The sequence below is a fragment of the Nelumbo lutea genome, chromosome 4 (assembly GCF_056320005.1).
Source record: "Nelumbo lutea isolate HS-2025 chromosome 4, American lotus-T2T, whole genome shotgun sequence".
In the NCBI taxonomy this organism is placed as follows: domain Eukaryota; kingdom Viridiplantae; phylum Streptophyta; class Magnoliopsida; order Proteales; family Nelumbonaceae; genus Nelumbo; species Nelumbo lutea.
In genome coordinates, this window is record NC_142687.1 from 67,213,647 (window position 1) to 67,227,943 (window position 14,297).

Below are 14,297 nucleotides of genomic sequence, written 5' to 3' on the forward strand. Positions count from 1 at the left end.
TAGAATGTTCATAGCCAGTGGGTTGGTCTGGGGAGACCTATCCTGATAAGGCTGACACTGATGTGCCACCAAGTCGGTTGGGGTGGCCTGTCTCAACTGCCAAGGTGATGGGTCCTTCAGTAATGAGGAAACGCACCAGAAAATGGGCTATCCATTTGCTGTTGGGCTTGTCTGAATGTTTCATAAGATGATAGGGGCGTCAAAGACCGATGTGGGAGGAGCTTCACTAGAAAATGGGAACTCTCTCACGGTACCTTGGTGTTCACGAATATGATGGGTAAGCACTCACTGGACAAAAATGTTTCCCTGAAAACGACTCTAAACCTTGTCTGAGAGAGGCCAAAGCGAAAACTCATATGATGAGTGGATATGATCCTTCATAGAAAGGTGGTGGGGTTATGCAGCTGAAACAGTTGGCTCCATGCACCCTATGTGATTTCCCACATTTCCAGAGACAACTCGCAGTCTCCGTCACTGAGAAAGGAGGGAAATCTCAGAGATGAATAAATGGAAATGGAACATAGATTAAAATCCATATCTATGTAATGAACATGAATCAAATTAGGTTGTGGACTGATGTTTGCTCTTTTATTAGAAAATGGCAAATGGACATTTTGCAAAGCTGCCTGATGGCAACAAGCTGAAGGGCCAAAACTATGCCGACTAGTACAGGAACCTTATGTTGGTCTTAACCTCTGAAAATTGGATAAGGTAGCCAAGAATCCTGCTCCGGATCTTCCGGGAGATAGGGCTTCTGAGGCCTGGAGAAGAGAATACCATGAATGGGAGGAGAAAAACTCCCTTGCCCGTTGCTATATCATTGCCTCCTTGGACAACCCAATTCAGAGGCAGTTTGATCATATCGAACTTGCCAAGGACGTATTGGACAGTATCAAGACAATGTACGAAGAGTAGAATCGTTCTACTCGGCAGAAGGTCTTGAAACAGTTCATGACCACGTAGATGTCCAAGGGCCAATAAGTTCACGACCATTGTCTTCGGATGATGGGTTATATCAACAAACTGGAGGCTCTTGGATCCGAGCTAGATCTGGTAACACAGATCGATGCTATTCTCAACTCCTTGTCTCCATCCTTTAATCCATTCATCATGAATTACAACATGAACAAGCTGAATGTCAGCTTGCAGGAACTCAACAATATGTTGTAGAGGGCCGAAGAATTGATTAAAAAGGATGAGCCCATTGCCATGCTTGTTGAAACTGGCAAATCGGGCAAGAAAAGGAAGGCAAATAGAAAGCCCCAGAAGAAGGATGCCAAACCCAAGAAACAGGAGAAAGACAAAGCATCGGATGCCTGTCACTTCTGCAAGAAGACCGACCAATAGAAAAGGAATTGTCCTGCCTACTTGGAATCCAAGAAAGGTAATTTCGAAACTTGTGTTATAGAAACCAATCTATTGGTAGCTTCTGCGTCCTGGTGTATTGACTCTGGGGCTTCAACTCATGCGTGTAACTCACTGCAGGGGTTCAAGGTAAGCAGAAGGCTGAGTGAAGGAGAAGTCACACTCTACTTGGGGACTACTGCAACTGTTGCAGCCATGGCCATAGGAACCGTGGTGTTAATTTTTAAAGAAGGAGTTATTGTACTGAAGGATTGTCATTATGTACTGAAGGATTGTCTTTGTGTTAAGAAGAAATTTGATTTCTGTCTCAAATCTGTGTGCAGATGGTTATTCTGTCTTTTTCAGTAATATGATTACTATTAAAAGAAATAACAGGTTCATCGCATACGGGGAACTGGAGAACAGTCTCTATGTTCTATATCCTTCTCTAGAAACTAACATAACTGAAACTACGTCGGCTGAAATCCCCAAGAAAAGAGTACGTGATACAGTTAATCCCTCATGCCTATGGCATTACCGACTTGGCCACATCAGTGTTGACCGAATCACAAGGTTGGTAAAGGATGGTCCTTTGGATTTTCTAACAGTAGAAGATCTTCCCACCTGTGATCCTTGCCTACAAGGTAAGATGACCAAACGACCATTTAACGGTAAGCCTGAAAGATGTACAGGCACACTTGACCTTATACATACTGATGTATGTGGTCCCCTAAGTGTTAGGACACGGAATCAACATGTGTATTTCATCACCTTTATAGATGATTTCTCACGATATGGTTACGTGTACCTAATGAGACACAAGTCCGAATCCTTTGAAAAGTTCAAAGATTTTAGACAAGAGGTCGAGAAGCGGTTAGGGAGAGAAATTAAAGTCCTTCGATCAGATCGAGGTGGCGAGTATTTCTCTAACGAATTCATGGACTACTTAAAGGACAATGGGATAGTATCACAATTGACTCCTCCTGCTACACCACAACTTAATGGTGTTTCAGAGAGGGGGAATAAGACCTTATTGGATATGGTCCGGTCACTTCTCATACACTCAAAGTTACCCACATTCTCAGTCGTTGCCTATTTGTAGGCTACCCAAAAGGCTTTGTGGGTTACCTATTCTATGACCCAAGTGAACAGAAGATGTTCTGCAGCCGAAATGCACAATTCTTGGAAAACATATTACATCCTGAACACCCATCGTCAGGAAGTAGTTCTTGATGCGGAGAGCTCAGGAGCAGTGGGAGATGTTCCACAAGTTCCAGGTAGTGACCAACCTAGAAGATCCACTTGGGTATCCAGGCCACCAGTCCGTTATGGTTATGAAGCAGGATAGTTACCTGGCGGAAACGTTGACTAGTGAGGAGGATCCCATAATTTACGGAAACTATGTTGGACATAGATTCCCAGAAGTGGGTGAAGGCCATGAGAGCTGAGATGGATTCAATGGAGACCAATGGAGTCTGGACTCTAGTAGATCCACCCTCCGAGGTAAAAGCAATCAGTTGCAAATGGATTTATAAGAGGAAGAAGGGCCCTGATGGTAGGGTTGAGACCTTCAAAGCTTGTCTGGTGGTGAAAGGGTACACTCAGAAAGAGGGCATCGATTATGAGGAAACTTTTTTGCCTGTCGCCATGCTTGAATCCATTAGGATCCTGTTAGCTATAGCAGCATGCTATGATTATGAGATTTGGCAGATGGATATCAAAACTGCATTTCTGAATGGAGATCTTACTGAAGATATCTACATGCAGCAGTCGCAAGGCTTCATTGCTGCAGGTCAGGAACACATGGTATGTAAACTAAATAGATCCATTTATGGACTTAAGCAAGTTTCTAGGAGTTGGAACATCTGTTTTGACCCTGCTGTCAAATCGTTTGACTTCAAACCCTGTGTTTACAGGAAGTACAGTGGAGATAAGGTTACCTTCTTGGTTCTATATGTAGATGGCATTCTACTTATTGGGAATGATGTGGGAATGTTAACTATGGTGAAAGTATGGCTTTCACAACAATTCTTCATGAAAGATTTTGGAGAAGCCTCCTATATACTGGGTCTTCAACTCTATAGAGATAGATCAAAGTGGATAATAGGATTATCCCAATCTGCTTACATTGACAAAATGGTCAAAAGATACGGAATGGAGAACTCCAAGAAAGGAAATATTCCTTTCAGGCATGGAGTCACTCTCTCCAAGAAGATGTCTCCCAAGACCTCTGAGGAGATTGAGGGCATGAAGGACGTTCCCTATGCCTCTACTGTAGGGAGCACCATGTATGCCATGTTATGCACTCATCCTGACATTGCTTAGGTAGTGAGTGTAGTAACCAAATTCCAGGCCAACGCAGGGCAGTAGCACTGGACTACTGTGAAAAATATACTTAAGTACATTCGAAGAACAAAAGAGTTTTGTCTGGTGTTCGATGGTAGCTCACTATAGATCCAAGGGTATACAGATTCCGATTTCTAATCGGATCCTGATGATAGAAAGTCTACATCTAGATATATTTTCACGATAGGATCGTGTGCTGTTTGCTGGAAAAGCAACAAACAGGGGTCCGCTGCAGACTCTACGACCGAGGCTGAGTACATTGCCGCAAGTGAGGTTGCAAAAAAAGCCCTGTGGATGAAGAAGTTCGTTCATGAGTTGGGAGTAGTTCCATCCAGCACATCACCCATCCTGTTGTTGTGTGACAACAATGGAGCCATTGCTCAAGCTAAGGAGCCACGAGCCTACTCGAACTCGAAGCACATCGAGAGGAAGTACCACGTACTATTGGAGATTGTTGGTAGAGGTGATGTCCTGATTCAGAAGGTAGCGTTTGCGGAAAATGTAACAGACTCATTGATGAAGCCACTATCACTGAAAGTGTTTGAGAAACACGTGAAAAGCATGGGACTCCGACTTGCACCTGATTGGACCTATGTGCAAGTGGGAGTTGTTAGACAGTTTTGTATGCCCCTAGCTTCAATCAGAATGAGGTACATTATGAGTTTATTGTAAATGAATAATAGTACATATTTGATTCATGTTCCTTGGTATGTTTCTTATGTAATACCCTTAAACTGGACACATAATGAGACTCGTGTTAGTTTAGAATGTTCACAGCCAGTGGGTCGGTCTGGGGAGACCAATCATGATAGGACTGACACTGATGTGCCACCAAGTTGGTTGGGGTGGCCTGTCTTAGCTGCTAGGGTGAGACCGTAGGCACATGCAGTGTAGGATCAATTGAATCTTTGAACCGAACTAGATTTCCAGTATTGCCTTGGACCTTGGAGATTAATGGGCAAAACTAAAAAGTTACACCCAACCCCTAGACTCGATTATGATACTGCACTAAGTGTCAGATTGAACTGTCTTTGATATACCAATCAGTGAGATCCTTAGTGGGGGTCAAAACCTGGGTATGTTGGGACAGTCTAAGAATTCTTCTGAGTGGGTGATCATAGTGACAGAATCAACCCCTTTGTCGGACAAAGGTAATGATCGGGGATGCACTCTCTCTGATGGAAACCTAGACTGCCGGCAACCGATTTGAATCGTTGAGATTTGTTTGCAAAATATATTTTATATGAGATATAAAAGTATATATATTATGGTTTTTAATATGTTTGCAAAAGGTTTTAATTCCCGGGATCCATATAAGCAGAGAGTGCAACACTATTCCTTGTAGGCGAGGGAGAGGTCCTCTCTTGTCGGGCTATGTTTGATCATTTTTGGCTGAGAGGTTGAGTGTAAGACCATTGAGGGCAATACTTGATGGGCTAATCTTGCATCTACCCACAGTCCCTGGGTGTCACAAGGTGGCTTAGCCCAGGGACCACTTAGGGTAAGTATTGGGCCCATAGAGCCCATCTGATGGGTTACAGGGGTTACATTGTCCATAGCAGTGTATTCGGCCAGGCCTTTGTAACAAAGGCTGGGCTGAACCCATGTGGCTGATGTGTAGATCAATGTTGGGGTCCCACGCCATACAAGGGGACCCAACTGGGCAGCAGTTTGGAAGGCTAAGTGAGCACACAACCTTAATGGGCCTAAAGCCCATTTCGAACTGGGCTGATTTGATCAGTTTAAATGAGGGGCGGATCTGGGATTAAATCAATTAATAGGATTGGGCCTTGACCCTATCCCCTCAGAGAGTCCAAGATTTAAATCTTTATTTAGATCTAGGAGCCTCTTAATAGGATTAGGAGAGGATTGATCTAATCCACAGAGAAGATAAGGGTTTATCCTTATCATCTAAAGAGATGTCTGACCCAAATGTGATTTGGATCAACAACTCCTAATTGGATTAGGGGCTGATTCTTTAGGGTTACAAGGAAAAGAGGGGGCAGCAGCCTTTAGACACAAATAGAAAACACAACACTAAGATCTCTAGGCTTGAGAGCTGAAAATACAGAAGGGAGATTTCTGCAATCTTTGTGAAATTCTTTTTTGCCGCCACCTTCCTACCACCGCTAGACCTCCAGTTCGATCTCCAACTTTGTAGGAGAAATCAAGATTCGATCTTGATAGCAGCCCTTTAGGAATGGACTGATTGGAAGCGATGCTCACGTGCCATCCAACTATTCTTACGGAGGATCAGGTTCTTGGAGAACGTTGCTGATTCTGTTCCACCCTGCACTGCACCATCTTCAGTGGGAGCAGCCTTTGGATCATTCATTGGGCGTGAACACCCCCATTGAGAGATAATATTTCTTTGTATCAGGTATATCTCTCTCCTACTTCTTTTGGTTCAGATCTGGTTCAGTTTATGGTTCAAGATTGATCATTGAAAATATGATTTTCTAAATAGGGAATGCGATTCCCAGTTGAAGGGAGAGAAATTTTTTGAATTCGTCCCCTTTATTCTGCAAGATTTGGGTGACCATATGTTCGATCTCTCATCCCTTCATCGAGCAAGAGTGATGGGTCCTGTAAGTAGTTCGGACGGTCCTTGTACATTGAGCCTGCGAGCTCAGTTTTTCCTTTTCTTTTCTTTTTGTACTGAACTCATTGTAATGAAATTCTAGTAATGAAATATGTTTTTTTTGCTAAGTGTTGTGCAATTAACTTTCTTGTGCAATTATCCATTTTCCTTGAACTGTCAAGCTACCGAGTAAGGGTAACCGAAGTAGATACTTTTAGGTCTTCGTCACCCCGAACTGTCAACCAGTACTTCTTAAGGGAAACTTCGCATGATGTGCGCTGATGTGAGCAACATTGTAGGGTATATACCTGACCTATCTGCACATGGGCCACTTAGATAAATGTCGGTTGCCCTTAACAGGTTCAATCCGCTGTACACCAGGGCGGGCTATGCATCGTAGGGTTCACACCCGAGCTGCCTGTGCCTTAGGCATCAAAAGTACTTAGCCTATGCCGACAAAGTGACTAGGTCCTATGTGGTGCCAAGGTCTTTTGTTAGCTTGATGCTTTAGCCCTTAGGTTGGGGGGCGACTTATAGTCTACTCTCCTGGAGTTTGCCCATGCCAAAGAGGCGACTGGGCGCCGAGGTCCTTAGCTCGGCATTTTGGCCCTTAGGTTTGGGAAGTGACTTAATAGTCCACTCCTCTGGAGTTTGCCCATGCCGAAGAGGCGACTGGGCACCGAGATCCTTAGCTCATCTTTTTGGCCCTTAGCCTGGGGGAGCGACTTAATAGTGCACTCCTCTAGAGTTCGGTAATTACAGGTAATTTTGCCTCAGGTTGACAATATTCCATGCTCGAGGTACCTGCTTCCCTTTTAGGGTTTCAAGCTCATACGTTCCTTCCTCGAGCACCTGTTTTACTCGGTAAGGTCCTTCCCAATTTGGCCCGAGATTACTAACATCGGGCTCGGGTACCATGACTTGATGAAGGACCAGGTCTTCGACGTGGAGGTTCCGCTTCTTGACCCTAGCGTTATAGTACCGAGCTACTCTCTGTTGGTAGGCCACGATCCTAATGTATGCGAGGTCTTGTACTTCGTCAAGTAGGTCGAGGTTGGTGCATAGCTCGTCCCCATTTGTTTCATCATCGTATGCTTCCAGACATAGCATGGGGACCTCGATCTCGGCTGGGATGACTGCCTCAGTGCCGTAAGTGAGGTTGAAGGGGGTCTCGCCTGTTGTGGTCTTCACCGTCGTTTGGTAAGCCCATAGTACACTGGGCAGCTCGTCTACCCACAGTCCCTTAGCTCGATCTAGGCATGTCTTCAGTCTGTCGAGAATGGATCTATTTGTGACCTCCGCTTGACCATTCACTTGAAGGTGCATCACCGAGGTAAAATTTTGTTGTATTCCCATATCTTTGCACTAGTTCTGGAATTTAATGTCCTCGAACTGCTTGCCGTTGTCAGAGATAAGTACTCGGGGTAGTTCGAAATGGCAAACTATATTCTTCCAGAAGAAGTTTTGCACATTCTATGTTGTGATCGTTGTGAGAGGTTCGACCTCCACCCACTTAGTGAAATAATCAACTACTACCACTAAGAACTTCCTCTGTCCCGTCGCTGGTGGAAATGGTCCAAGTATATCAATCCCCCATTGTGCGAAGGGCCATGGGCTGGTGAGGTACTTTTGGTCAGCAGCGGGTTGGTGGTGGATGTTGTCATTCTTCTGACATTTGTCACACTTTCTGACGAACTCAATCACATCTTCTTTCAATGTTGGCCAATAATATCCCTATCATAGCGCTTTCTGGCAAGGGCCCTGCACCCCAAGTGTCTGCCACACAGGCCCTCATGAGTGTCGTGGAGCACGAGCTTGGCCTCGTAAGGTCGCATGCAGCGTAGATAGGGGAGTGTGTAAGATCTTCAGTACAGCCGTTCATCTATCATGACGTATTTGGATGCCTGACGTTCTACCCTTCTGGTAGCATTATGATCTGCAGGGAGGGTCCCGTGTAGCAGGAAGCTCACGAGCGGATTGATCCAGCTCAACTCTTCTTGTACGATAGGACCGACCTCCTCTGCCCCCCGAGAATGCTAGATTGAGGCAAGTTCTCTATGTACATGGTTCTCATGGTATTATCACTTGTGCTGGTTAACCGTGACAGGGCATCAGCCTCAGCGTTCTCAGATCCAAGATTTTCTTGATGAAGTGGGACTAGAAGTTGAGTAGAGCCTCTCTTACTTTGGCTAAGTAGGCGACCATGGTTGGCTCGCGAGCTTCATATTCACCTATGACTTGGTTGACCATGAGCTGGGAGTCACTGTAGATGACAATGTGCTTGGCTTTCACTTCATTTTCTAGAGCCAGCCTGACTATTAACGCCTCATACTCTGCTTCATTGTTGGACACAACGAACTCAAAGCGTAGCGCATACTCCAGTTTTACACCGCTTGGCCCATACAAAACGATTCCAGCCCCGCTACCCTGCTGATTTGACAAGCCGTCCACGTGAAGGATTTAGGGCTCCTCATCCCAGTTCAGGTTTAATCTAACTAGGAGAGAAGCCGCGCTGGTTGTTCCCTCACGATGCTCGGGTTCGTTCGGCTTGAGGACTTCAGTGTTGAAAGTACATTCTGTGACAAAGTCAGCCAAGGCTTGGGCCTTGATGGTAGTTCGTTGCTTGTACTAGATGTCGTAATCGCTGAGCTCGATGGCCCACTTCATCAACCTACCAGAGACCTTGGGCTTGAGGAAGACTTGCCTCAGAGGCTTATTGGTAAGAACAACGATAGTATGAGCTTGGAAGTACGGACGAAGCTTCTGAGCTGCAACAACTAGAGCATACGCCAACTTTTCGATCTCTGGATACCTCATCTCTGCCCCCTACAACACTTTGCTAACATAGTAGATAGGCTATTGGACCTGATCTACATCTTTTATTAGTACTGAGCTGACTACCTCGTCACTTGTGGAGAGGTATAGCTCCAAAGTATCTCCCACCTCGGGTCAGGTCAAGGCTGGAATGCGAATGAGGTACTTTTTGAGCTCGTCGAAAGTGATCTAACAGTCTTCGGTCCATTCGAAGCCTTTGCTTTTAATTGCCTTGAAGAAAGGCAGGCAGCGACCTGCCGATCTGGACATGAAGCGGCTCAGGGGGGCTATGCGGCCATTCAACCTCTGAATGTCCTTCAATTTCTGGGGTGGTCTCATATCTAAGATTGCCTTAATTTTTTCAAGGTTAGCCTCAATGCCACGTTGGTTGATGATGTAACCTAGGAATTTACCTGAGGTGACACTGAAAATGCACTTGTTCGAGTTTAATTTCATGTTAAATTTACGCAAGATTTCAAAGACAGAATGTAAGTCTTTTATTAAATCACTTGAAAACTGAGTTTTGGCGACCATGTTGTCTACATAGCATTCTACTTTCTTGCCGATCAATGGCTCAAACAATCTGTTTACAAGTCTTTGGAATGTAGCTCCGGCATTTTTCAGCCCAAAGGGCATGACCTTGTAGTAGTACAAGCCTAGCTCGATTTTGAAGGCTATTTTTTCTTCATTAGCAGGGTCCATTCTGAACTGGTTGTAGCCCGAATAGGCATCCAAGAAGCTCAGCAACTCATGCCTTGAGATCGCATCCACCAAACGGTCGATCCTGGGGAGTGGGAAGCATTCCTTCGGGCATGCCCATTTTAGGTCAGTATAATCGACGCACATGCGCCATTTACCATTAGCCTTTTTTACCAGAACAGGGTTGGCCACCGAGCTCGAGTAATGGACTTCCCTGATAAAATCAGCTGTGAGGAGCTTCCCGACCTCCTCGTGAACTGCTCTCCAATGCTCCGGGGTTAGGTTGCATTTCTTCTGTCTAACTTGCCTAACTACAGGATCAGTGTTTAGTTTGTGAGTGATGATGCTAGGGTCTATGCCGGGCATCTCTGTCGTGGACCATGCAGAGGCTCCTCGACTAAAGCACCGATCTGGAGTGTCTGAGCTAGGTCCTCTATTGAAGTTGGCACGGAAATAGTCTCTTCCGTAGGTGCAGCTCGCTCTTCGCAATGCTTCACAGGTCACTCCAGCTCGTGGTTGTCTACCACCTTGGCTTTTCCTTTGAAAGCAGCGATGTAGCTCTTGCGAGACTCGAGCTGATCGCATTGCGCTACCCCAACTCCGAAGTCCATGGGGAACTTCATTACTAAATAATAGGTGGAGACCACCGCACGTAGAGCATGGGTGATGGGCTGACCTATTATGGCATTGTACGGGGAGGGAGTTGCGACCACCAAAAAGTTGTGGTTGAGCCTCACTATGCTAGGCCAGGTGCCGACCTCCATAGGTACAGTGATTCTCCCTAAGGGTCTGACTTCCTCTCCGCTGAAGCCCACCAGGGAAGTACTTGTGTGCTCGAGGTCGCTCTCTTGGAGGTGAAGCTTGTCGAACGCGGCTTTGAAGAGGATGTTTGCCGAGCTGCCGGAGTCGACGAGAACGCGCTTCACCTCGAAATCATTGATCCTTATCTTCATGATGAGCGCGTCATCGTGGGGGTAGAGGACTCCACACGCGTCCTCAGTGAAGAAGATCGGTTCCTCCGTCCTTGGCTGCTTCGGGGGGTTTTTCTCTTCGCTTCCGATCTCACGAGCTGAGGCCTGAGCTGCGGCTGAGGTGCAGCTTGCGACAATCGATCATCCGGTGATCATATGTACGGTCCCCCGAACTGAACTCTCTTTAGGGGGCTTCTTATGCGGCTGCTCGCCTTGTCTGCTACTAGACTCGGGAGCATCTCTACCTTGCTCCCCCTATCGTCCTGTTTTATTATCATTTTGTACAAAATTTCTTAAATATCCACGACGGATGAGTTCTTCTATCTCATTGCGGAGGTTCTTACAACTTTCGGTACTATGACTGTGATCTTTATGAAAATTACAATAAAAAATTTTATTTCTAACACTCGGGTCCCTTCTCAGACGAGGTGGCCACTTCACGTACGAGGCGTCCTTGATCGCCATGAGGATCTCGACCCACTTTGGCCGCTTCGGGGGGTTTTTCTTTCTAATGGAGGAGCTCGGAAAGGATGACCTGACCTTTCTCCCCGAGCTGGGTCTTTCTTCTTCTTGTTGTCCCCATGGGTCGAGGACTCAACTTCCCTTTTCCTCTTTTCAGGCAAACTTTCATTCTTCTGGTTAATCTCTTCCTCCATCCCTATGAATTGGTCTGCGAGCTTGAGGAACTCAGTTACAATCTTAGGCCGGTTGACAACTACATGCCACTTGAGCTCCTTGTGTGTTATGCCTCTCTTGGCTGCTGTGAGCCGCACTATGGAGTCCAGGTCGGGTATCTGTTGACAAGCGTCATTAAACCAGTTGATGTAGTTGCGGATAGACCGAGGAGACTTTCTTGGGTTCTCGGGCATCTTTTGCTGGTGACGAAGTGGTCGGTGAAGACCTGTACAAACTGTGCCCAACTTTTTATTGTCCTGGGCGCGAGGTTCCTGTACCACGTGCGGGCTATTCCTTTGAAGGTGGTAGAGAAGGCTACGCACATGCAGGACTTGCTTTCCCTTGCCAAGTGCATCTGCGACTGAAGGGCATCCATGTGGTCATTCGGGTCGAACGATCTGTCATACTTGTCCAGGGGAGGTACTTTGAAGTCCTTGGGCATTGGAACGGCCAAGAGTTCAGGAGACAGAGGGGATGGTACATAGAGGAGCGGAGTGGTTTTCACTTCACCCAAGCTTCCCTCTTCTTTTCCTTTGAGTTCAGGCAGGTGGTGTGTCGTAGTTCAACGAGCTCGGTGACGTCTCCGCTGCTTCTTTGCGGGCTCTGCATTGGTGCTGCTCACTTCTGTGTTGTCAGGAACGGTTCTTGCAGGGAGTGGCTCAGACTACTGACGATGACTGTGGATCGGTCCTTGTCTGGAGTCCACAGCCTAACCACGCATGGAGAGCTAGGTGTGATTAGATTCTCCCTCCTGCCGCGAGACGAGATTTGGCTCCTGGGAGGATTCTGAGCCTAGGAGGTCTCTCCCCGACAAGAGGGGCATTCACTGCGACGGTGAGGCTTAGTCTGCTGTGAGGCCGAATGCCGAGGTGGAATTGGCGGCTGGTTTAGAGGCAACAGGGGGAACTGCTACTGATATTGCTGCTGGTAGACATGGTGTAGAGTTTGCTACTGGTACAGCTGAAGCTGTTGGACTTGCTGCACTTGAGCTTGTATGGCTCACATGCAATGCATCAGATCTTCTAGCTGGTTTGGTCCAGCTACTGGGGGAAGAGAGGGCTCAGTGAAAGTGGTGCCTACCGTGGAGGAGAGTGAAGCGCTTACCGGTGCCATGATCTGAGGCACGTTCAGCGTCGGGACCCCATCCACAGAGAGAGAAAGGGTGAACTATCCGATGCACATTGTAGGGAGCTGAGGTTCAGGGGTAGTGTTCGCACCTGAGTTGCGCCCGGCGTTGCTGGAGAAGCCATGGATACTGAAGTTGTAGAGTTTGGTGGAAGAAGGCTTTTCGAAGCGGTTCCCATAGACGGTGCCAATTGACGGTGCGCGATCTGAGCACTCCTACCTGGCAGAGGCTGCGCTCCTAGCTGGCACGGGGAACACTCCGATTCCCGGGGAGCTCTCCCGATGAGAACACTCCGATGCTTAAGTCAGAACTTGGTGAAGAGCTAAGAAAGAGAGAGTTGTAGAGAGATAAGCTAAGAGTGGAGATGCACAATTTTCAATTACCTTTGCTGTTTGGGGGTCGAAGCTCTTATATAGCGATGTCTTGTCAAATTAGGCATAACGGCCTCTGATTCTCTGCCGCAGCCATTACTTGCCAGGGCTGCGTAGGTAACTGTTGTAGAGTACGGCCCTGCCAAGCGGGGGACACTTTTCATGGTTGGTAGGCACGATGCCGCTTGGCGAGAGACGTGGGTGCAGGTCTCCAGGTTTGGCAAGTATGATTGTCAAACAGATCTTCCTGTGATACACCGAGCTGCAGATGCCGTATCGAGGTGCCTCTACCCGAGGTGGCCTACTTAGGTTTGAGCAGGAATAAATTTATTCTAAAATAGGAGGCTCCCGAGCTCACCCCAAAGTGCCTTGAGCTCGGGAGACTCCTGTCTTCGGAGAACCTTAGCTCGGGATGCTTCCTTGGAAGAATCGTAGCTTGGGGTATTCCCTTCTTGAGGAGGAGCTCAGGGACTCCTTTACTTGGGAGGAGCTCGGGACTCCTCACTTGGAGGGACCTCGGGGCGCTCCCCCCTTGAGAAAGAGCTCGGGGTAATCGGAGTGTCATCTCGTACCGAGCTGCCATGCTGGATCTTGGCGGATTGCTCGTGTTGAGTTGTCACTTATGCTGAGTCACGTCCACGTGTCCTCTTATGATGAGGTCGGGTCAAATCACCCTCCATCATATATGGATATGAACAATGCTCCCAAATAGGAGATTCTCAAAGAATTGATCAAGAAAACAATCAATGCTTTGTAGAAGATTTTAGGAGGTCATATTATCAAAATGTGATGAGTTGGCAACAACATTGCAAACCACCAAAACAATAGTATAATCGCACACCTAATGAATGTGATTTTAATTTGAGTTTTTATTTATGTAATAGATCATGTAGTTTAACTATTAACACTAACTCTTGAAGTTTGTAGGGTGATTTCAATTTTTATCATTTTATTATCAATCTTAGTTTTTTGGTTTTATGTGATAGTTTGAATGTGATGCTAAACTTTATTTTTATTTATTTAATAAATTGTGTAATTTAGGTGTTAATTTTTTTACTTTTGAAGTCTATAGGGCAACTTCGTCATTTAATAATTTGTTATTGATCTTAGTTTCTTAGCTTTATATAATGGTTGGGAATTAGATAATAATCTAGAAATATGTATTAAAGCTTCTTTTATCATTTTACAAAATATCATTGCATATTTCCACATATTTCATAATATTTCCATAACGTCTCTAAGTTTTACAATATTTCCCCTCAACATTTCTGACATATGTCTTATATTTTGGTAAGTGACATTTCCATAGGCATTGACATTTTAAACAATTTGTAACATAGAAAACAAAACATTGAAATATAATTAACAAA